The sequence below is a fragment of the Pseudophryne corroboree genome, chromosome 1 (genome assembly GCF_028390025.1).
Source record: "Pseudophryne corroboree isolate aPseCor3 chromosome 1, aPseCor3.hap2, whole genome shotgun sequence".
Classification (NCBI taxonomy): Eukaryota; Metazoa; Chordata; class Amphibia; order Anura; family Myobatrachidae; genus Pseudophryne; species Pseudophryne corroboree.
The window spans coordinates 246,809,190-246,834,218 of NC_086444.1; the positions used below are offsets into that span (position 1 = coordinate 246,809,190).

The window sequence follows — 25,029 nt, forward strand, 5'->3', positions numbered from 1 at the left end:
CAGGTGTAATCCACGTACTTGAAAAAAATAACAAAACGGACACCCGAGCCACGCACTAAAAGGGGACCCATGTTTGCACATGGATCCCCTTTTCCCGACTGCCAGAAACCCACTCTGACTGATGTCTAAGTGGGTTTCTTCAGCCAATCAGGGAGTGCCACGTTGTAGCACTCTCCTGATCGGCTGTGTGCTCCTGTACTGAGTGACAGGCGGCACACGGCAGTGTTACAATGTAGCGCCTATGCGCTCCATTGTAACCAATGCTGGGAACTTTCTGCTCAGCGGTGACGTCACTTTAGGTCAACCGCAGGGCAGAAAGTTCCCACCATTGGTTACAATGGAGCGCATAGGCGCTACATTGTAACACTGCCGTGTGCCGCCTGTCACTCAGTACAGGAGCACACAGCCGATCAGGAGAGTGCTACAACGTAGCACTCCCTGATTGGCTGAAGAAACCCACTTAGACATCAGTCAGAGTGGGTTTCTGGCATTCGGGGAAAGGAGTCCCATGTGAAAACATGGGGCCCCTTTCAGTTCGTGGCTCGGCTTTCCGTTTTCTTATTTTATGCAAGTACGTGGATTACAAATGGATGCCCCGAGGACCCTGGGACCCGCGATCTGGTGAGTAGAATTTATTCAACAGGTACCCCTTGGATTCTACTGGAGAAGAGGACCGACCTGCGTGTGAACATAAGGTAAGTATGTATGTATGTTTGTGTGCATGTATGTAATAAATCTTTACTTTCACGGTGTGTGTGTCTTGTCTTTTTTTGGGTATTTTTTTAGTAGTAGTACTACAGGTACCAGCGGGCCCGTTTTTCCGTCGCATGCTGGTACTTGTGGTTCTCCAAGTACCAGCATGCGGGGGAGGCTTGCTGGGCCTTGTAGTACTGCTACTAAAAACAATATCTTTTCATTATCACAAAAGGCTATCAGCCTCCCCATCCGCAGCCCATTGGATGGGGGGGGGGACAGCCTCGGGCTTCACCCCTGGCCCTTGGGTGGCTGGGGGGGGGGGACCCCTTGATTGAAGGGGTCCCCACTCCCCCAGGGTACCCCGGCCAGGGGTGACTAGTTGGATATTTGATGCCACGGCCGCAGGGCACTATATAAAAGTGACCCCCGGCTGTGGCATTATCTGTCCAGCTAGTGGAGCCCGGTGCTGGTTTTAAAAATACGGGGGACCCCTACTCTTTTTGTCCCCCGTATTTTTGGAACCAGGACCAGGCGCAGAGCCCGATGCTGGTTGCTTAAATATGGGGGAACCCCTGTCAATTTTTTCCCCATATTTCTGCAACCAGGATCGGCTCAAAGAGCCCGAGGCTGGTTATGCTTAGGAGGGGGGACCCCACGCAATTTTTTATAATAAAATAACAACTTTCCCACCCCTTCCCACTGATATACATGCACGGATCTCATGGATCCCTGCATGCCTATCCAATCACGGAAAAAAAAAGCAGGTCTGGTTTTTTTTTGCACTTTTTTACGAGTTGTAATTTTTCACGGCAGTGTTTGTTTGTTTTTTGCTTTGCACTTCTTAGTAAATTACCGAGATTCATACTTAAACAGCCGCGTTTTGACCGATGGTGTATTCATTCGTAATATTTTTCTTGGACTTGCAAAAAATTACGAATGCCCTCATCACTGCCGTGATTATTGCTTAGTAAATTACCGAGATGACACTTTGATGAAAAAACGGCATCTCGGTCAAAATCGGGAGCTTAGTAAATTTACCCCTATGTCTCTCTCTCTGTCTCTCTCCATTTTTCTATCTCTCTCTCTCTTGCACAAACATGTACAGTGCATCCGGAAAGTATTCACAGTGCTTCACTTTTTCCACATTGTGTTATGTTACAGCCTTATTCCAAACTGGAATAAATTCATTTTTTCCCTCAAAATTCTACACACCCATAATGACGAGAGGTTTTTTTTAGATTTTTGCAAATTTATTTAAAAAAAAAACCAAGAAATCACATGTACATAAGTATTCACAGCCTTTGCTCAATACTTTGTTGATGCACCTTTGCCAGCAACTAGAGCCTCAAGTCTATTTGAATATGATGCCACAAGCTTGGCACACCTATCTTTGGGCAGTTTCTTCCATTCCTCTTTGCAGCACCTCTCAAGCTCCATCAGGTTGGATGCGAAGCGTCACTGCACAGCCTTTTTCAGATTTCTCCAGAGATGTTCAATCGGATTCAAGTCTGGGCTCTGGCTGGGCCAGTCAACGACATTCACAGAGTTGTCCTGAAGCCACTCCTTTGATATCTTGGCTGTGTGCTTAGGGTCATTGTCCTGCTGAAAGATGAACTGTCACCCCAGTCTGAGGTCAAGAGTGCTCTGGAGCAGGTTTTCATTCAGGATACATTGCTGCATTCATCTTTCCCGCTATCCTGACTAGGCTCCCAGTTCCTGCCGCTGAAAAACATCCCAACATCATGATGCTGCACCATGCTTCACTGTAGTGATGGTATTGGCCTGGTGATGAGCGGTGCCTGGTTTCCTCCAAACATGACGCCTGGCATTCACGCCAAAGAGTTCAATCTTTGTTTCATCAGATCAGAGAATTTTGTTTCCCATGGTCTGAGAGTCCTTCAGGTGCATTTTGGCAAACTCCAGGAGGGATGCCATGTGCTTTTTACTAAGGAGTGGCTTCCGTCTGGCCACTCTACCATACAGGCCTGATTGGTGGATTGCTGCAGAGATAGTTGCTCTTCTGGAAGGTTCTCCTCTCTCCACAGAGGAATGCATTAGCTCTGACAGAGTGACCATCGGGTTCTTGGTCACCTCTCTGACTAAGGCCCTTCTTCCCTGATCACTCAGTTAAGATGGCCGGCCAGCTCTAGGAAGAGTCCTGGTGGTTCTGAACTTCTTCGATTTACGGATGATGGAGGCCACTGTGCTCATTGGGACCTTCAAAACAGCAGATATTTTTCTGTACCCTTCCCCAGATTTGTGTCCCGAGAAAATACGGTCTCGGAGGTCTACAGACAATTCCTTTGACTTCATGCTTGGTTTGTGCTCAGACATGCACTGTCAAGTGTGGGACCTTATATAGACAGATGTGTGCCTTGCCAAATTATGTCCAAATCAACTGAATTTACCACAGGTGGACTCCAATTAAGCTGTAGGAATATCACAAGGATGATCAGTGGAAACAGGATGCACCTGAGCTCAATTTTGAGCTTCATGGGAAAGGGTGTGAATACTTATGTACATGTGATTTCTTAGTTTTTTATTTTTAATAAATTTGTAAAAATCTAAAAGAAAAACGTTTTCACATTGTCATTATGGGGTATTGTGTGTAGAATTTGGAGGGAAAAAAATAAGATTTTAAACCTACCGGTAAATCTTTTTCTCGTAGTCCGTAGAGGATGCTGGGGACTCCGTAAGGACCATGGGGATAGACGGGCTCCGCAGGAGACATGGGCACTTTAAGAAAGAATTAGGTATGGGTGTGCACTGGCTCCTCCCTCTATTCCCCTCCTCCAGACCTCAGTTAGAGAAACTGTGCCCAGAGGAGACGGACAGTATGAGGAAAGGATTTTTGTTAAACCAAGGGCAAGATTCATACCAGCCTACACCATTCACACCGTATAACTTATGATAAACTAACCAGTTAACAGTATGAAAAAACAACATAGCATCAGTTGGAGACCAATGAAACCAATAACATAACCCTTATGTAAGCAAAACTATATACTAGTCTTGCAGAAGTAGTCCGCACTTGGGACGGGCGCCCAGTATCCTCTACGGACTACGAGAAAAAGATTTACCGGTAGGTTTAAAATGTTATTTTCTCTTACGTCCTAGAGGATGCTGGGGACTCCGTAAGGACCATGGGTATTATACCAAAGCTTCCAAACGGGCGGGAACCTGCCGAAAGGAATGGCCTCGTAAGATGCCACCATCTTTCCCAGGACTCGAGTGCATTGATGCACAGACACCTGTTTTGGTTTCAATAGGTTCCTGACCAGAGTCATGAGTTTTTGAGCCTTTTCCATTGGAAGATAAACCCTTTTCTGGTCCGTATCCAGAATCATGCCCAAGAAGGTCAGACGAGTCGTAGGAACCAGCTGCGACTTCGGGATATTGAGAATCCAGCCGTGTTGCTGTAACACCTTCAGTGAAAGTGACACGCTGTTCAGTAACTGCTCTCGTGATCTCGCTTTTATGAGGAGATCGTCCAAGTACGGGATAATTGTGACTCCTTGCTTGCGCAGGAGCACCATCATTTCCGCCATTACCTTGGTGAAAAATCTCGGGGCCGTGGAAAGCCCAAACGGCAACATCTGAAATTGGTAATGACAATCCTATACCGCAAATCTCAGGTACGCCTGATGAGGTGGATATATGGGAACATGAAGGTATGCATCCTTTATGTCCAGAGATACCATAAAATCCTCCCCTTCCAGGCTGGCGATGACCGCCCTGAGCGATTCCATCTTGAACTTGAACCTTTTCAAGTATAGGTTCAGGGATTTTAAATTTAGAATGGGTCTGACCGAACCGTCCGGTTTCGGGACTACAAACAGGGTTGAGTAATATCCCCTCCCTTGTTGAAGTAGGGGAACCTTGACCACCACCTGTTGAAGATACAATTTGTGAATTGCATTTAACACTATCTCCCTTTCTGGGGGAGAAGTCGGCAGGGCCGATTTGAAAAACCGGCGAGGAGGCACCTCTTCGAATTCCAGCTTGTAACCCTGAGAAACAATTTCTATTGCCCAGGGATCCACCTGTGAGTGAACCCAGATGTGGCTGAAAATTCGAAGATGTGCCCCCACTGGGGCGGACTCCCTTAGCGGAGCCCCAGCGTCATGCGGTGGATTTTGTAGAGGCCGGGGAGGACTTCTGTTCCTGGGAACTAGCTGTGTTGTGCAGCTATTTCCCTCTGCCCTTACCTCTGGCAAGAAAGGACGCACCTCATACTCTCTTGTTTCTTTGCGACCGAAAGGACTGCATTTGATAATGTGGTGCTTTCTTAGGCTGTGAGGGAATATAAGGCAAAAAATTTGATTTACCAGCTGTAGCTGTGGAGACCAGGTCCGAGAGACCTTCCCCAAACAATTCCTCACCCTTGTACGGTAAAACCTCCATATGCCTCTTTGAGTCCGCATCACCTGTCCACTGCCGGGTCCATAGGACTCGTCTAGCAGAAATCGACATAGCGTTGATTCTAGAACCCAGTAGACCAATGTCTCTTTGAGCATCTCTCATATATAAGACAGCATCTTTTATATGTCCTAGGGTCAATAAGATGGTATCCTTATCCAGGGTTTCAATTTCCGCTGATAAGGTATCCGTCCATGCTGCTACAGCGCTACACACCCAAGCCGACGCAATAGCCGGTCTGAGTAAGGTACCCGAATGTGTGTAAATGGACTTCAAGGTAACCTCCTGCTTGCGATCAGCAGGATCCCTGAGAGTAGCAGTATCTTGGGATGACAGCGCTACCTTTTTGGATAAGCGTGTCAACGCTTTGTCCACCCTAGGAGCGGATTCCCACCGTATCCTGTCCGTTGGCGGGAAAGGATATGCCATAAGAATCCTTTTAGGAATCTGCAGTTTTTTGTCTGGAGATTCCCAAGCTTTTTCACATAACTCGTTCAGCTCATGTGAGGGAGGAAAGGTTACATCAGGTTTCTTTCCCTTATACATGTGAACCCTCGTGTCAGGGACAGGGGGTTCCTCTGTGATATGCAAAACATCTTTTATTGCAATAGTCATATATCGAATACATTTTGCCACTTTTGGCTGTAACTTTGCATCATCGTAGTCGACACTGGAGTCAGAATCCGTATCGGTATCTGTGTCTACTATTTGGGATAGTGGGCGCTTTTGAGACCCCGAAGGTCCCTGCGACATAGGGAAAACATGGGTTGACTCCCTGGCTGTTCCCTAGCTTCTGCTTTGTCTAATCTTTTCTGCAATAAATTTACATTAGCACTTAAAACATTCCACATATCCATCCAGTCAGGTGTCGGCGTTGTCGACGGAGATACCACATTCATTTGCTCCTCCTCCTCCCTAGGAAAGCCTTCTACCTCAGACATGTCGACACACTCGTACCGACACACCACACACTCAGGGAATCCTCTTATCTGAAGACAGTTCCCCCACAAGGTCCCTTGGAGAGACAGAGAGAGAGTATGCCAGCACACACCCAGCGCTATATGACCCAGGAAAAAACACACACAATATGTTTACCTAGATAGCGCTGTATGTATTTTGCGCCAAATATGTGCCTCCCCCCCCCCCTTCTTTAAAACCCTCTTTCACCGTAGATAAGCAAGGGAGAGTCCGGGGAGCTTCCTCTCAGCGCTGTGCTGTGGAGAAAATGGCGCCTGTAAATGCTGAGGAAGAAGCCCCGCCCCCTCAGCGGCGGGCTTCTGTCCCGCTCAAATATCTAAAAAACCTGGCTGGGGCTCTTTATATATACAGTGCCCAGCTGTATATAATAAGAATTTACTTACCGATAATTCTATTTCTCATAGTCCGTAGTGGATGCTGGGGACTCCGAAAGGACCATGGGGAATAGCGGCTCCGCAGGAGACTGGGCACAAAAGTAAAAGCTTTAGGACTACCTGGTGTGCACTGGCTCCTCCCCCTATGACCCTCCTCCAAGCCTCAGTTAGGATACTGTGCCCGGACGAGCGTACACAATAAGGAAGGATTTTGAATCCCGGGTAAGACTCATACCAGCCACACCAATCACACCGTACAACTTGTGATTTGAACCAAGTTAACAGCATGATAACAGAGGAGCCTCTGAAAAGATGGCTCACAACAATAATAACCCGATTTTTGTAACAATAACTATGTACAAGTATTGCAGACAATCCGCACTTGGGATGGGCGCCCAGCATCCACTACGGACTATGAGAAATAGAATTATCGGTAAGTAAATTCTTATTTTCTCTAACGTCCTAGTGGATGCTGGGGACTCCGAAAGGACCATGGGGATTATACCAAAGCTCCCAAACGGGTGGGAGAGTGCGGATGACTCTGCAGCACCGAATGAGAGAACTCCAGGTCCTCCTCAGCCAGGGTATCAAATTTGTAGAATTTTGCAAACGTATTTGCCCCTGACCAAGTAGCTGCTCGGCAAAGTTGTAAAGCCGAGACCCCTCGGGCAGCCGCACAAGATGAGCCCACTTTCCATGTGGAATGGGCTTTTACAGATTTTGGCTGTGGCAGGCCTGCCACAGAATGTGCAAGCTGAATTGTACTACAAATCCAACGAGCAATCGTCTGCTTAGAAGCAGGAGCACCCAGCTTGTTGGGTGCATACAGGATAAACAGCGAGTCAGATTTTCTGACTCCAGCCGTCCTGGAAACATATATTTTCAGGGCCCTGACTATGTCCAGCAACTTGGAATCCTCCAAGTCCCTAGTAGCCGCAGGCACCACAATAGGCTGGTTTAAGTGAAATGCTGAAACCACCTTCGGGAGAAATTGAGGACGAGTCCTCAATTCTGCCCTGTCCGTATGAAAAATTAGGTAAGGGCTTTTATAGGATAAAGCCGCCAATTCTGATACACGCCTGGCTGAAGCCAGGGCTAACAGCATTACCACTTTCCATGTGAGATATTTTAAGTCCACAGTGGTGAGTGGTTCAAACCAATGTGATTTTAGGAATCCCAAAACTACATTGAGATGCCAAGGTGCCACTGGAGGCACAAAAGGAGGCTGTATATGCAGTACCCCCTTGACAAATGTCTGAACTTCAGGAACTGAAGCTAGTTCTTTTTGGAAGAATATTGACAGGGCCGAAATTTGAACCTTAATGGACCCTAATTTGAGGCCCATAGACAGTCCTGTTTGCAGGAAATGCAGGAATCGACCCAGTTGAAATTCCTCTGTAGGGGCCTTCCTGGCCTCACACCACGCAACATATTTACGCCAAATACGGTGATAATGTTGCACAGTTACATCCTTCCTGGCTTTGATCAGGGTAGGGATGACTTCATCTGGAATGCCTTTTTCCTTCAGAATCCGGCGTTCAACCGCCATGCCGTCAAACGCAGCCGCGGTAAGTCTTGGAACAGACATGGTCCCTGCTGGAGCAGGACCTTTCTTAGAGGTAGAGGCCACGGGTCTTCCGTGAGCATCTCTTGAATTTCCGGGTACCAAGTCCTTCTTGGCCAATCCGGAGCCACGAGTATAGTCTTTACACCTCTCCTTCTTATGATTCTCAGTACCTTGGGTATGAGAGGCAGAGGAGGGAACACATATACTGACTGGTACACCCACGGTGTTACCAGAGCGTCCACAGCTATTGCCTGAGGGTCCCTTGACCTGGCGCAATATCTGTCCAGTTTTTTGTTGAGGCGGGACGCCATCATGTCCACCTTTGGTTTTTTCCAACGGTTCACAATCATGTGGAAGACTTCTGGGTGAAGTCCCCACTCCCCCGGGTGAAGATCGTGTCTGCTGAGGAAGTCTGCTTCCCAGTTGTCCACTCCCGGAATGAACACTGCTGACAGTGCTATCACATGATTTTCCGCCCAGCGAAGAATCCTTGCAACTTCCGTCATTGCCCTCCTGCTTCTTGTGCCGCCCTGTCTGTTTACGTGGGCGACTGCCGTGATGTTGTCCGACTGGATCAACACCGGCTGACCCTGAAGTAGAGGCCTTGCCTGACTTAGGGCATTGTAAATGGCCCTTAGTTCCAGGATATTTATGTGAAGTGACGTTTCCATGCTTGACCACAAGCCCTGGATATTTTTTCCCTGTGTGACTGCTCCCCAGCCTCTCAGGCTGGCATCCGTGGTCACCAGGACCCAATCCTGAATGCAGAATCTGCGGCCCTCTAGGAGATGAGCACTCTGTAACCACCACAGGAGAGACACCCTTGTCCTTGGAGACAGGGTTATCCGCTGATGCATTTGAAGATGCGATCCGGACAATTTGTCCAGCAGATCCCACTGAAAAGTTCTTGCGTGGAATCTGCCGAATGGAATCGCTTCGTAAGAAGCCACCATCTTTCCCAGGACCCTTGTGCATTGATGCACTGACACTTGGCCTGGTCTTAGGAGGTTCCTGACTAGGTCGGATAACTCCCTGGCTTTCTCCTCCGGGAGAAACACCTTTTTCTGTACTGTGTCCAGAATCATCCCTAGGAACAGCAGACGTGTCGTCGGAATCAGCTGCGATTTTGGAATATTTAGAATCCATCCGTGCTGTCGTAGTACTACTTGAGATAGTGCTACTCCGACCTCTAACTGTTCTCTGGACCTTGCCCTTATCAGGAGATCGTCCAAGTAAGGGATAATTAAGACGCCTTTTCTTCGAAGAAGAATCATCATTTCGGCCATTACCTTGGTAAAGACCCGGGGTGCCGTGGACAATCCAAACGGCAGCGTCTGAAACTGATAGTGACAGTTCTGTACCACAAACCTGAGGTACCCTTGGTGAGAAGGGCAAATTGGGACATGGAGGTAAGCATCCTTGATGTCCAGAGACACCATATAGTCCCCTTCTTCCAGGTTCGCTATCACTGCTTTGAGTGACTCCATCTTGAACTTGAACCTTTTTATGTAAGTGTTCAAGGATTTCAGATTTAAAATGGGTCTCACGAGCCGTCCGGCTTCGGTACCACAAACAGCGTGGAATAAATAAGAATTTACTTACCGATAATTCTATTTCTCGGAGTCCGTAGTGGATGCTGGGGTTCCTGAAAGGACCATGGGGAATAGCGGCTCCGCAGGAGACAGGGCACAAAAGTAAAGCTTTTACAGGTCAGGTGGTGTGTACTGGCTCCTCCCCCTATGACCCTCCTCCAGACTCCAGTTAGGTACTGTGCCCGGACGAGCGTACACAATAAGGGAGGATTTTGAATCCCGGGTAAGACTCATACCAGCCACACCAATCACACCGTACAACTTGTGATCTAAACCCAGTTAACAGTATGATAACAGAGGAGCCTCTGAAAGATGGCTTCCTAAACAATAACCCGAATTAGTTAACAATAACTATGTACAAGTATTGCAGATAATCCGCACTTGGGATGGGCGCCCAGCATCCACTACGGACTCCGAGAAATAGAATTATCGGTAAGTAAATTCTTATTTTCTCTATCGTCCTAAGTGGATGCTGGGGTTCCTGAAAGGACCATGGGGATTATACCAAAGCTCCCAAACGGGCGGGAGAGTGCGGATGACTCTGCAGCACCGAATGAGAGAACTCCAGGTCCTCCTTTGCCAGGGTATCAAATTTGTAAAAATTTACAAACGTGTTCTCCCCTGACCACGTAGCTGCTCGGCAGAGTAGTAATGCCGAGACCCCTCGGGCAGCCGCCCAAGATGAGCCCACCTTCCTTGCGGAATGGGCCTTAACAGATTTAGGCTGTGGCAGGCCTGCCACAGAATGTACAAGTTGAATTTTGTTACAAATCCAACGAGCAATCGACTGCTTAGAAGCAGGTGCACCCAACTTGTTGGGTGCATACAGTATAAACAGCGAGTCAGATTTTCTGACTCCAGCCGTCCTTTAAATGTATATTTTTAAGGCTCTGACAACGTCCAACAACTTGGAGTCCTTCAAGTCGTCTGTAGCCGCAGGCACTACAATAGGCTGGTTCAGGTGAAACGCTGATACCACCTTAGGGAGAAAATGCGGACGCGTCCGCAGCTCTGCCCTATGTCGAATGGAAAATTAAATAAGGGCTTTTATAAAACAAAGCCGCCAGTTCAGATACTCTCCCGGCCGAAGCCAGGGCCAGTAACATAGTCACTTTCCATGTGAGATATTTCAAATCCACCTTCTTTAGTGGTTCAAACCAATTTGATTTGAGGAAATCTAAAACTACATTTAGATCCCACGGTGCCACCTTAGGCACCACAGGAGGCTGTATATGCAGTACTCCTTTGATAAAAATCTGGACCTCAGGGACTGAGGCCAATTCTTTTTGGAAGAATATTGATAGGGCCGAAATTTGAACCTTAATAGATCCCAATTTGAGACCCATAGACAATCCTGATTGCAGGAAATGTAGGAAAACGACCCAGTTGAAATTCCTCCATCGGAGCACTCCGCTGCTCGCACCACGCAACATTTTCGCCAAATACGGCGATAATGCTTCGCGGTGACTTCCTTCCTTGCCTTTATCAAGGTAGGAATGACTTCTTCTGGAATGCCTTTTCCTTTTAGGATCTGGCATTCAAACGCCATGCCGTCAAACGCAGCCGCGGTAAGTCTTGAAAAAGACAAGTACCCTGCTGAAGCAGGTCCCTTCTCAGAAGTAGAGGCCACGGATCGTCCGTGACCATCTCTTGAAGTTCCGGGTACCAAGTCCTTCTTGGCCAATCCGGAGCCACTAGTCTTACTCCACTTTGCCGTATAATCCTCAATACCTTTGGTATGAGAGGCAGAGGAGGAAACACATATACCGACTGGTACACCCAAGGTGTTACCAGCGCGTCCACAGCTATTGCCTGCGGATCTCTTGACCTGGCGCAATACCTGTCCAGTGTTTTGTTGAGGCGAGACGCCATCATGTCCACCATTGGTTTTACCCAACGGTTTAATAGCATGTGGAAAACTTCTGGATGAAGTCTCCACTCTCCCGGGTGAAGGTCGTGTCTGCTGAGGAAGTCTGCTTCCCAGTTGTCCACGCCCGGGATGAATACTGCTGACAGTGCTATCACGTGATTCTCCGCCCAGCGAAGGATCCTGGCAGCTTCTGCCATTGCCCTCCTGCTTCTTGTGCCGCCCTGTCTGTTTACATGGGCGACTGCCGTGATGTTGTCCGACTGGATCAACACCGGTCTTCCTTGAAGCAGAGGTTCCGCCTGGCTTAGAGCATTGTAGATTGCTCTTAGTTCCAGAATGCTTATGTGAAGAGACTTTTTCAGGCTCGACCACACTCCCTGGAAATTTCTTCCCTGTGTGACTGCTCCCCAGCCTCTCTGGCTGGCACCCGTGGTCACCAGGATCCAATCCTGCATGCCGAATCTGCGGCCCTCCAATAGATGAGCCTCCTGCAACCACCACAGAAGGGATACCCTTGTCCTCGGCGACAGGGTTATCCGCAGGTGCATCTGAAGATGCGACCCTGACCATTTGTCCAACAGATCCCTTTGCATGGAATCTGCCGAAAGGGATTGCTTCGTAAGAAGCTACCATTTTTTCCCAGGACTCTTGTGCATTGATGTACAGACACCTTTCCTGGTTTTAGGAGGTTCCTGACCAGGTCAGATAACTCCTTGGCTTTTTCTTCGGGAAGAAAAACCTTTTCTGAACTGTGTCCAGAATCATCCCCAGGAACAGCAGACGAGTTGTCGGCATTAATTGGGATTTTGGAATATTCAGAATCCATCCGTGCTGCTTTAGCACCTCTCGAGATAGTGCTAAACCCATCTCTAGCTGTTCTCTGGACCTTGCCCTTATTAGGAGATCGTCCAAGTATGGGATAATTAATACGCCTTTTCTTCGAAGAAGAAATATTATCTCGGCCATTACCTTTGTAAAGACCCGAGGTGCCGTGGACAAACCAAACGGCAGCGTCTGAAACTGATAGTGACAGTTTTGTACAACGAACCTGAGGTACCCCTGGTGTGAGGGGTAATTGGAACGTGGAGATACGCATCCTTGATGTCCAAGGATACCATAAAGTCCCCTTCTTCCAGGTTCGCTATCACTGCTCTGAGTGACTCCATCTTGAACTTGAACTTCTTTATGTACAGGTTCAAGGACTTCAGATTTAGAATAGGCCTTACCGAGCCATCCGGCTTCGGTACCACAAAAAGAGTGGAATAATACCCCTTCCCTTGTTGTAGAAGAGGTACCTTGACTATCACCTGCTGAGAATACAGCTTGTGAATGGCTTCCAAAACCGTCTCCCTTTCTGAGGGGGACGTTGGTAAAGCAGACTTCAGGAAACGGCGAGGTGGCTCTGTCTCTAATTTCAACCTGTACCCCTGAGATATTATCTGCAGGATCCAGGGATTTACCTGCGAGTGAGCCCACTGCGCGCTGTAATTCTTGAGACGACCGCCTACCGCCCCCGAGTCCGCTTGCGAAGCCCCAGCGTCATGCTGAGGCTTTTGTAGAAGCCGGGGAGGGCTTCTGTTCCTGGGAAGGAGCTGCCTGTTGCTGTCTCTTCCCTCGTCCTCTGCCTCGTGGCAGATATGAATAGCCCTTTGCTCTCTTATTTTTAAAGGAACGAAAAGGCTGCGGTTGAAAGGTCGGTGCCTTTTTCTGTTGGGGAGTGACTTGAGGTAGAAAGGTGGATTTCCCGGCCGTAGCCGTGGCCACCAAATCCGATAGACCGACCCCAAATAACTCCTCTACGCATCGCCTGTCCACTGTCGTGTCCATAAAGCTCTTCTGGCCGAAATGGACATAGCACTTACCCGTGATGCCAGTGTGCAGATATCTCTCTGTGCATCACGCATATAAAGAAATGCATCCTTTATTTGTTCTAACGACAGTAAAATATTGTCCCTGTCCAGGGTATCAATATTTTCGATCAGGGACTCTGACCAAACTACCCCAGCACTGCACATCCAGGCAGTCGCAATAGCTGGTCGTAGTATAACACCTGCATGTGTGTATATACCTTTTTGGATATTTTCCATCCTCCTATCTGATGGATCTTTAAGTGCGGCCGTCTCAGGAGAGGGTAACGCCACTTGTTTTGATAAGCGTGTTAGCGCTTTGTCCACCCTAGGAGGTGTTTCCCAGCGCTCCCTAACCTCTGGCGGGAAAGGGTATAAAGCCAATAACTTCTTTGAAATTAGCAGTTTTTTATCGGGGCACCCCACGCTTCATCACACACGTCATTTAATTCTTCTGATTCGGTAAAAACTACTGGTAGTTTTTTCACACCCCACATAATACCCTGTTTAGTGGTACCTGTAGTATCAGCTAAATGTAACATCTCCTTTATTGCCAAAATCATATAACGTGTGGCCCTTTTGGAAAATACGGTTGATTCGTCACCTTCACTACCGGAATCAGTGCCTGTGTCTGGGTCTGTGTCGACCGACTGAGGCAAGGGGCGTTTTACAGCCCCTGACGGTGTTTGAGGCGCCTGGACAGGCACTAAGTGAGTGTCCGGCCGCCTCATGTCGGCAAACGACTGCTTAAGCGAGTTGACGCTATCCCGTAATTCCACAAATAAAGGCATCCATTCTGGTGTCGACCCCCTAGAAGGTGACATCCTCATATTTGGCAATTGCTCCGCCTCCACACCAATAACGTCCTCATACATGTCGACACACACGTACCGACACACAGCAGACACACAGGGAATGCTCTATACGAAGACAGGACCCACTAGCCCTTTGGGGAGACAGAGGGAGAGTCTGCCAGCACACACCAAAAAGCGCTATATATGACAGGGATAGCCTTATGATTAAGTGCTCCCTTATAGCTGCTTTTATAATAATATATTGCCATTTATTTTGCCCCCCCTCTCTGTTATACCCTGTTTCTGTAGTGCAGTGCAGGGGAGAGACCTGGGAGCCTTCCTGACCAGCGGAGCTGTGACAGAAAATGGCGCCGTGTGCTGAGGAGATAGGCCCCGCCCCTTTTCCGGCGGGCTCGTCTCCCGCTATTTAGTACATTTAGGCAGGGGTAAATATCTCCATATAGCCTCTGGGGCTATATGTGAGGTATTTTTAGCCTTTTTAAAGGTTTACATTTGCCTCCCAGGGCGCCCCCCCCCAGCGCCCTGCACCCTCAGTGACTGCCGTGTGAAGTGTGCTGAGAGGAAAATGGCGCACAGCTGCAGTGCTGTGCGCTACCTTAAGAAGACTGCAGGAGTCTTCAGCCGCCGATTCTGGACCTCTTCTTGCTTCAGCATCTGTGAGGGGGCCGGCGGCGTGGCTCCGGTGACCATCCAGGCTGTACCTGTGATCGTCCCTCTGGAGCTTCATGTCCAGTAGCCAAGAAGCCAATCCATCCTGCACGCAGGTGAGTTCACTTCTTCTCCCCTCTGTCCCTCGTTGCAGTGATCCTGTTGCCAGCAGGAATCACTGTAAAATAAAAAACCTAAGCTAAACTCTCTAAGCAGCTCTTTATGAGAGCCACCTAGAATTGCACCCTTCTCGGCCGGGCACAAAAATCTAACTGGAGTCTGGAGGAGGGTCATAGGGGGAGGAGCCAGTACACACCACCTGACCTGTAAAAGCTTTACTTTTGTGCCCTGTCTCCTGCGGAGCCGCTATTCCCCATGGTCCTTTCAGGAACCCCAGCATCCACTTAGGACGATAGAGAAATACCCCTTTCCCTGTTGTAGGAGGGGTACCTTGATTATCACCTGCTGGGAATACAGCTTGTGAATGGCTTCCAATACCGCCTCCCTGTCGGGGGGAGACGTTGGTAAAGCAGACTTCAGGAACCGGCGAGGGGGAGACGTCTCGAATTCCAATTTGTACCCCTGAGATACTACCTGCAGGATCCAGGGGTCCACTTGCGAGTGAGCCCACTGCGCGCTGAAATTCTTGAGACGGGCCCCCACCGTGCCTGAGTCCGCTTGTAAGGCCCCAGCGTCATGCTGAGGACTTGGCAGAAGCGGGGGAGGGCTTCTGTTCGTGGGAAGAGGCTGTCTGCTGCAGTCTTTTTCCCCTTCCTCTGCCCCGGGGCAGATATGAGTGGCCTTTTGCCCGCTTGCCCTTATGGGGACGAAAGGACTGAGCCTGAATAGACGGTATCTTTTTCTGCTGAGAGGTGACCTGGGGTAAAAAGGTGGATTTCCCAGCCGTTGCCGTGGCCACCAGGTCCGATAGACCGACCCCAAATAACTCCTCCCCTTTATACGGCAATACTTCCATATGCCGTTTGGAATCCGCATCACCTGACCACTGTCGCGTCCATAACCCTCTTCTGGCAGAAATGGACATCGCACTTACTCTTGATGCCAGAGTGCAAATATCCCTCTGTGCATCACGCATATATAGAAATGCATCCTTTAAATGCTCTATAGTCAATAATATATTGTCCCTGTCCAGGGTATCAATATTTTCAGTCAGGGAATCCGACCAAGCCACCCCAGCACTGCACATCCAGGCTGAGGCGATTGCTGGTCGCAGTATAATACCAGTATGTGTGTATATACTTTTTAGGATATTTTCCAGCTTCCTATCAGCTGGTTCCTTGAGGGCGGCCGTATCAGGAGACGGTAACGCCACTTGTTTTGATAAGCGTGTGAGCGCCTTATCTACCCTAGGGGGTGTTTCCCAACGTGCCCTAACCTCTGGCGGGAAAGGGTATAATGCCAATAATTTTTTAGAAATTAGCAGTTTTTTTATCGGGGGAAACCCACGCTTCATCACACACCTCATTTAATTCATCTGATTCAGGAAAAACTACGGGTAGTTTTTTCACACCCCACATAATACCCTTTTTTGTGGTACTTGTAGTATCAGAAATGTTCAAAACCTCCTTCATTGCCGTGATCATGTAACGTGTGGCCCTACTGGAAAATACGTTTGTTTCCTCACCGTCGACACTGGAGTCAGTGTCCGTGTCAGTGTCTGTATCGACCTGAGGTAACGGGCGTTTTATAGCCCCTGACGGTGTTTGAGACGCCTGTACAGGTATTAACTGATTTGCCGGCTGTCTCATGTCGTCAACAGTCTTTTGTAAAGTGCTGACACTATCACGTAATTCTTTCCATAAGACCATCCAGTCAGGTGTCGACTCCCTAGGGGGTGACATCACTAACACAGGCAATTGCTCCGCCTCCACACCATTTTCCTCCTCATACATGTCGACACAACGTACCGACACACAGCACACACACAGGGAATGCTCTGATAGAGGACAGGACCCCACTAGCCCTTTGGGGAGACAGAGGGAGAGTTTGCCAGCACACACCAGAGCGCTATATATATATAGGGATAACCTTATATAAGTGTTTTTCCCTGATATAGCTGCTGTATATATTTATCTGCCAAATTAGTGCCCCCCCTCTCTTGTTTTACCCTGTTTCTGTAGTGCAGGACTGCAGGGGAGAGTCAGGGAGCCTTCCTCCAACGGAGCTGTGAGGAAAAAATGGCGCCAGTGTGCTGAGGAGATAGGCTCCGCCCCCTTCTCGGCGGCCTTTCTCCCGCTTTTTTATGGAAAAATTGGCAGGGGTTAAATGCATCCATATAGCCCAGGAGCTATATGTGATGTATTTTTTGCCAAAAAAGGTATTTTTATAGCGTCTCAGGGCGCCCCCCCCAGCGCCCTGCACCCTCAGTGACCGGAGTGTGAAGTGTGCTGAGAGCAATGGCGCACAGCTGCGGTGCTGTGCGCTACCTTATTGAAGACAGGACGTCTTCTGCCGCCGATTTTCCGGACCTCTTCAGTCTTCTGGCTCTGTAAGGGGGCCGGCGGCGCGGCTCTGGGACCCATCCATGGCTGGGCCTGTGATCGTCCCTCTGGAGCTAATGTCCAGTAGCCTAAGAAGCCCAATCCACTCTGCACGCAGGTGAGTTCGCTTCTTCTCCCCTTAGTCCCTCGGTGCAGTGAGCCTGTTGCCAGCAGGTCTCACTGAAAATAAAAAACCTACTTTAAACTTTTACTCTAAGCAGCTCAGGAGAGCCCCTTAGTATGCACCCTTCTCGTTCGGGCACAAAAATCTAACTGAGGCTTGGAGGAGGGTCATAGGGGGAGGAGCCAGTGCACACCAGGTAGTCCTAAAGCTTTTACTTTTGTGCCCAGTCTCCTGCGGAGCCGCTATTCCCCATGGTCCTTTCGGAGTCCCCAGCATCCACTAGGACGTTAGAGAAATATACTTTTGCCAGAAAACGAGGTTTATTGCTGCCCAGGGCGCCCCCCCTGCGCCCTGCACCCTTACAGTGACTGCCGTTTGTGTGTGCTGTGTGGGAGCAATGGCGCACAGCATTATTGCTGTGCGTTACCTCAGTGAAGAACTGAAGTCTTCTGCCGCCTCTGAAGTCTTCTTTCTTCTCATACTCACCCGGCTTCTATCTTCCGGCTCTGCGAGGAGGACGGCAGCGCAGCTCTGGGACGGACGGCGAGGGTGAGACCTGCGTACCGATCCCTCTGGAGCTAATGGTGTCCAGTAGCCTAAGAAACAGAGCCTAACATTAAAGTAGGTCTGTTTCTCTCCCCTCAGTCCCTCGATGCAGGGAGTCTGTTGCCAGCAGGCTCCCTGAAAATAAAAACCTAACAAATATACTTTCTTTCAGGAAACTCAGGAGAGCTCCCTGTAATGCACCCAGTCTCCTCTGGGCACAGTAGTAAACTGAGGTCTGGAGGAGGGGCATAGAGGGAGGAGCCAGTGCACACCCATACCTAAAGTCTTTCTTAAAGTGCCCGTGTCTCCTGCGGAGCCGTCTATCCCCATGGTCCTTACGGAGTCCCCAGCATCCTCTAGGACGTAAGAGAAATTTATTTATTCCATTTTGAAATAACAGAATGTGGAAAAAGTGAAGCGCTGTGAATACTTTCTGGATGCACTGTATATTGCTCACACACACACATATATATGCATCTCTCTCTATGCCTAATCTCTCTCCGTGGGGTCAATTCTATTCGGCAACTAAAGAATAGCGCCGGGAATTAGCTCCCGACGCTATTCAATTCAGCTAAAGTTAAGTCGGCGATGTCCCGTTCTCGCCGACTTAACAGGTAGTTTTGTCGGGAGAACGGGCATTCTCCGACTTAACTACCCGGCGCGAGGCTGATTCCCGACAGAATCAGCCTCGCGCCGGCCGCGAGGCAGCACTTTTGTCGGGTTTATTCTCTCATCCCCCGGGGATGAGAGAAGAATTCTCGACAATTGCGGGCAACTAGTAGCAGAATTGAATAGCGTCGGGAGCTAATTCCCGGCGCTATTCTTTAGTTGCCGAATAGAATTGACCCCCATGTCTCTTTCTGTTTATCTCTATCTCTCGCACACACATACCAAGTCCCAGTGAACCCTTTAAACCCAATTTACCCCTTTGACTCTCTTCTACAAAGACCTTACATACCCTCTACCTCTCCCGGTCAATCTCTGCCTGTTACCCACTCACTCCCTCCTACAGTCACCAACTGACTCTTCCTTTAACACACTTTGTCATCCTGTGCCTCTCCCTGTCACCCTCTAACTCTCCCTGTCACTCTCTGCCTCTTCCTAGTCACCCACTGCCTTTTCCCTCTACCTCTTCCTGTTGCCCTCCTTATTACCCACTACCTCTCCCTGTCATCCTCTCTCTCTCCCCTTCACCCACTGCCTCTCCCTTTAACCCTTTTCCCTTAACCCACTGTATCTCCATGTCACCCTCTCCCTATCACTCACTACTTCTCCCTATAACCCTCTCCCTGTCACCCTCTCTCCCCGTCACCCACTGCATCTCCCTGTCATCCACTACCAAGCAACATATTATGAACCTGAGGAGGGGTGCCCAAAGCTTATTTTTGCACCTGGACCCACCATTCACAAGTCCTGCCATTGACTGATAGTATCATAGATTTCTGAGTTTTTAAATTTGGATATGGATAAAATATTATACATTCAGGCTGCAGTACTGTGGTCTTTGTATTTGTTTTAATTTATGGTTTGTTGCTATAACACAGAGGCTTCAGTCTGTTATATTTATATGAGCATTGGAATTTCACCTCTTTTACAGCATCTTCAGTTTTTGTTGTGTTTTTTTATTATGTATTGAGCTTTCTAAGCTGCTGACTTGGCTACAAGGTGAATCATACAAAAGAAACACAAATTGTCTTCTGCCCATGATTTGACTAACCTACACTTCTGACATCATTGTCCGTCTCCTGGTACTGTGTTGCTGGCCAAAAAAAGGACCTAATGTAAATCCAATTTTTAAAAAGTAATCAGAGACATTTGTGTCGTAAGCAAGGCTTTATAACCAGAATGTTTGTATGAAGTAGCATTTTGCTCTAAATGACACGTGCCCTACCTCACTTTTTAAAGCAGCTGAGAAATTGAATCTGTTGTGACCACAGTCCAAGTCCTGTTCTAAGAGAGACATGTCACAATCATTCAGCCTTGGATCCTGTCACCCATCAAATGACTCTCTGGTGGCCTAGGTGATTCTAATGGCATGATCCTGGGAAGCCAATTTGCAGTCCCACTGTGCAATTGTGCAGTCCAACATATGCCTATTTGTCCAATGGAAAATGGCTATGGTGGAAGAGAATACGTACCGCAAGACGATAGAGATGAGTATTTATCAGAGTAAACTGTTGGGACTTAAATTGGTATTCCAAATGCTGAACTTAGACAAGCCTTTGTCTCCTGTTGTGTCTAGCTGTTGAGAAGGCAAACCATAACATGTTGAAGATGGGTTCTCTTGTCTCTAAGGGAAGGAGGGAGTGTTGTTTACAGCTGAAGGGCAGGAAATCTGCAGTAGACTGACCCCCAAAGCTGGGGGAGGGGCTACAGGTTAAGTGCCGCCTCCCCTTGCTGGTCTTCCACCCCAGGTACTAAAGGCCTTTATAAATTAAGTGTATACACTAAAACCTGTGCCTTATATGCTCTGGTGGTCTAGTAGAATCCCTGACCGGAGCCAGTGTCCACGCCAGCGCTGCGGTCCATCGCCCAGAACAGAGCCGGCGCTACCCGCTCAGCAGCTCCTGCAAAGCAGGAAGACGCTGGTCGGAAGAGGCGCTCTCCCCGCTTTGCTGTTGCTGCTGGCTCCCGGCTACGTCTGTCACACTGTACGACAGACGCAGGCAACATGAAGCGCGGCTCCGGTTCCCACCCTCCTGCTTCTACCCCCTCCTCCCCAATGAACTCTCCCGCACAGAGCCGGATTTCCACCCACTGACGCCCACCGCAGATCCGATCTGAGGTGCTGCGGTCCCTGCTCTCCGCTGTACATATACACAGAGCCGGCGCCGCATACTCATAGAGCCGGCGCCGCATACTCATAGCGCTACAGGACAGCTGAGCGACGGCTCAGCTGTCCAATAGCGTGTGAAACAGCAGCCTGCGGCTCAGTCATTGGCTGGGCACGCAGGCTGCACAGAAGAGAGAAGAAGGAGGAGGGCTAATCCCGGGCGGCATGTGGAGCCCTGTGTCACAGCAGCCTGTCAGCAAACAGTAAGACTGTCTTTTTAATAAGATTTTTCTTTGCCCTGCTGCTAACATTAAAATTTACATCTTAGGCTGTGGGTCACACACACACACACACACTCACACACACACACACACACACACTATATAGTGTGTATGTGTGTCTGTGTGTATATATACTATATAGTGTGTGTGTGTGTGTGTGTGTGTGTGTGTGTGTGTGTGTGTGTGTGTGTGTGTGTGTGTGTATATATATATATATATATATATATATATAGCACAGTGACTGATGGCGGCACTCTTTGGACATAGGGGGTTCTTCTCTGCGGTGCGAATGAGTCGGAAATGCTCATGCGCGGCGTGCACATTGCGCACGTGCGTCGTTGCCCGGTGATGGAGGCGCGCACAGCAAACAAAGAAAATGCAGCGCCGAACGCAAGAAGATTGACAGCGGAGAGGCGTTCCGGGGCGGATACTCACCGTTGGATGCCGTTTTCGTGGAGTAGTCATCCGATCACAGGCGTGTGCAGGCAAATGGAGGCGGATGTCTGACGTCAATGCCGGGAGTTTGGAGGATCTGTCGCACAGGGTAAGTATAACCAGCCTTACTCCTCAGCAGCACAAAACTTTTTTAGCTCAGCAGGGCTGCACAAGCGAACGCAGCCCTGCTAAGCTAAAATACACTCCCCTATAGGCGTGGATTAGTTGATCGCACCAGCAGCAAAAAGTTGCTGGCTGCGATCAACTCGGAATTACCACCTTAATACAGAAAGAATCACACACGACTAACAAGTCATTGTTAGTCGAACATTTCGGTGTTGCCACGTCAAATCCGGAACTGAATAGTCTGAAGTGATCGCAAGCGCTGAGTAGGTTTTGAGCTACTCTGAAACTACACAAAAATTGCGATGCAACCGTTCGCACTTCTGCTAAGCTAAAATACACTCCCAGTGGGAGGCGGCATAGCGTTTGCACGGCTGCTAAAAACAGCTAGCGAGCGATCAACTCGGAATGACCCCCATTGTGTATAAGGAGCACTACTGTGTGTCGTAATGTGAATTAGGTACAGAACTATCTGGTGCACTATGAATCAAAGGCACTACATGTGGTATAAAGTGAATACGATTGTAATACTGTGTGGCGTAATTTGAATTGGGGACACTATTATGTGGCCACGCCCCTTCCATGTGAGACCGCGCCCCTTTGGCGAGCACTGTCCCTTTATTACATATGGGAGGGGGGTGCAAATTTATTGTTTGCAGGGGGGCGCCGGACACCCTAGCACCAGCCCTGGCCCAGAATATGAGTTGGACCGCAATTTAAATGCGGGTCCTTCTAAGATGGGACCCTCATATGCCAGCCACGCAGTCCTGGGGTCCCCACAGTGAGTGGTGCTAGACGCGGTGTTGCCTCTGCCGAAAGTACCCGTCTTGGCATTGGCCGTGCAGGAGTTTCGGCGCAAGGAGGGGATGATGTAGCTGTAGTTTTGAAGTATGACAGACTTACAGCACTGACAAGCTCAGAGAAGGGAAAAAAAACTTTGAAAATTTGAAAGCATGGGCCTGCAGGTTCATACAAAAAACTGACCAACCTGAGCATAGAGGCGGGGTTATAGAGGAGCTGAGCATTCTGGGAAGTCTGACAGCTTAACTATTTGGTGCCCGTACTCTCATCCACTACCTACAACCCTGATGTTCTCCCTTTGGAACCCTATAAAACCCGAATAAGAAATTGATGATTCTGACATATTCCTGTTGGACTTATATTACCTAGTATGTCCTCGTTATATGCTCCACCTCCCTATTGAAAGGATGCTGTTCAGATTAGGCAAGAAAGCGAAGGTGTATTCTGAGAGTGACCATGAGAAATGGCAGCACCTTGATGAAGGTCATTAGATATGCAGACAGTCCGAATAGTAGACAGGTGAAGTGGAAATGACAGTCTGGAAAAAATATTCTACGTAATGATGTTGAGCTACATGATAAATTTTAAAATAAACATCATATCGGTATATGGAAGTAAGCCTTTAGTAAAGTAAATAAGTAAAACGGTCTCAAAGGCGGCTTATACACTCTACGATCAAGCAGTGAACTCATGCATACTGATACACATGCTTCATCACAATGAACAAACCCAAAAAGTCAGGCGCAACGCCTGTCTCTGCTTGCGCTCCAGAGGGTGTATCACTGGAACCCTGAGGAGAATCTGAGAATAGGAAAGCCCACAAGATGAACACAATATAGAGAACTTCCACACTACCTGCACAACACTACTGAGAGACAGGAGTCATACTGTACCTACAGGGGGTTTCATTATTCTGTCTCTACTTAGATGACTGTGGAGTTATTAACCCATTCATTTAAGTGGTTGCAGTTAAATTGCCGGCTGTCGGGGATTCCGGCATTCAGGATACACACGCCAAAAACCCGACAGACGTCAATGCCGACAGCCAGAATCACACAGCTAGCCAACGAACCCACAGCCTGAAGAGCGCAGAAAGCGCGCAAGGCAACTCTTAGCGCTCACCCCGCTGCCGGCATTCTGGCGGGTGGGATGCCGCTGTCGGAATATGGACAGCCGGCATCCCGTCCGCCGGTACTACGTACCGAACCCCATTTAAGGCTGCCATGTAACAGATAATTACCATCTGCCAGGCCCCATGACACCTGTAATGGTCAGGGCAGAAGATCTTTCCTGCTCAGGGCAGGCTTTTATTTTAAATAAAAACTTCACTTGGTAACATTTAATTATTTAATATCCCTCATCTAATTCTAAGCAAAACTAAGTATTCCCTTACTAACAGAGAAAAGTGCAGTGCTAGACTGATGGAATCTGCAAGCTTCAAGTTTTCTCCTAATGTGAATTTGTCCAATATTTTACATTCTCTTTAGCAATAAACTGAAATGCATCCATTTGCAGAGCAGACTCCATCTCTCTGTTTCACCAGGGAGCAAAATCTAACCAGAAAGAGTGCATTTCTATTAAATATAATTTCTCCTTTATTACAGTAAGGAGAGACTTAATGGAAATGTACTAAAAAATGTATGATTGAGAATTTAGCTTCGTCTGGGATGATAAACCATGGAGCAATTTTATTTTGAAACACAATAAAGAAAAAAGTGCTGTAAGCAAACACATCAATATTTACATCTTACAAGCTACTCAAACCATGATATAAACTGCTTCAGCCTCATATGAGAGACACCAAGCTGACAATCTGATCACACAAGAAATCATTTCAGAAGTGAAATCAAAGTTTGAAACCTTAGACTCATTTTATGTTATTCATTCTAGGGAAATCTGACACTCTCACCAGACTGATCAAAAACAGTATATACTGACTTATTCAGACTGTCGACATCGCCAGTCAAAATATTGACATTGTGAATGGCGACAGACAAAATGTTGACAGCTCACGCTAGTGTTAGGCTGCGGTTAGGTCAGGTTTAGGGCTTAAATGAACTAAACACGCTATGTAGATATGACTATCGTGTTCACACCCTTCTAACATAATATGTAATGCTGGAAACAAGATATTTACTCTGTCATTTCAAAATGTAAGTATGTTTACTTTTGAAGTAATTACAAAGTAAAGTTTGACATTTAATTTTACATTTTACTATAGTAACTGGATGTTACATTATATCATACTTGTCGATATTCTGGCTGCACCGTGCGGGAGGGGGCAGCCAGGTCGGCACGGGGGGCATGGTGGGGGTAAATGATGCGGCATAGGGGTTGAATCGGGGTGTAGCCACGTGATTGCGTCATCATGGCCCCGCCCCCTGCAACGCAATGCCGAGATTACCAGCATTTTGAGGAAGGGGACGGGGCCATGATGACGTGATTTAGCGCTGATCGCGTTATCAGACCCCCTGGACCGCACTTTGGACAGCAGCGCGGGCAATGCGAAGTGGGGGGCTGCGGACTGACAGCGACCAGCCGGGAGACTTGACCACCAGTTCAGACCTACTCAGAAACTGCACAAAACTTTTTTGTACCGCTCAGCTGCACAAGCGATCGCACACTTACAAAGTGAAAAT

The 25,029-nt window shown here is 48.3% G+C and overlaps 1 protein-coding gene across 2 annotated transcripts in view; it reads right to left on the reverse strand.

The window, feature by feature from the left end:
- DTWD2 (DTW domain containing 2) overlaps positions 1–25,029 on the reverse strand; it is a 686,623-nt gene that overhangs the window by 250,423 nt on the left and 411,171 nt on the right. The window lies entirely within an intron of this gene.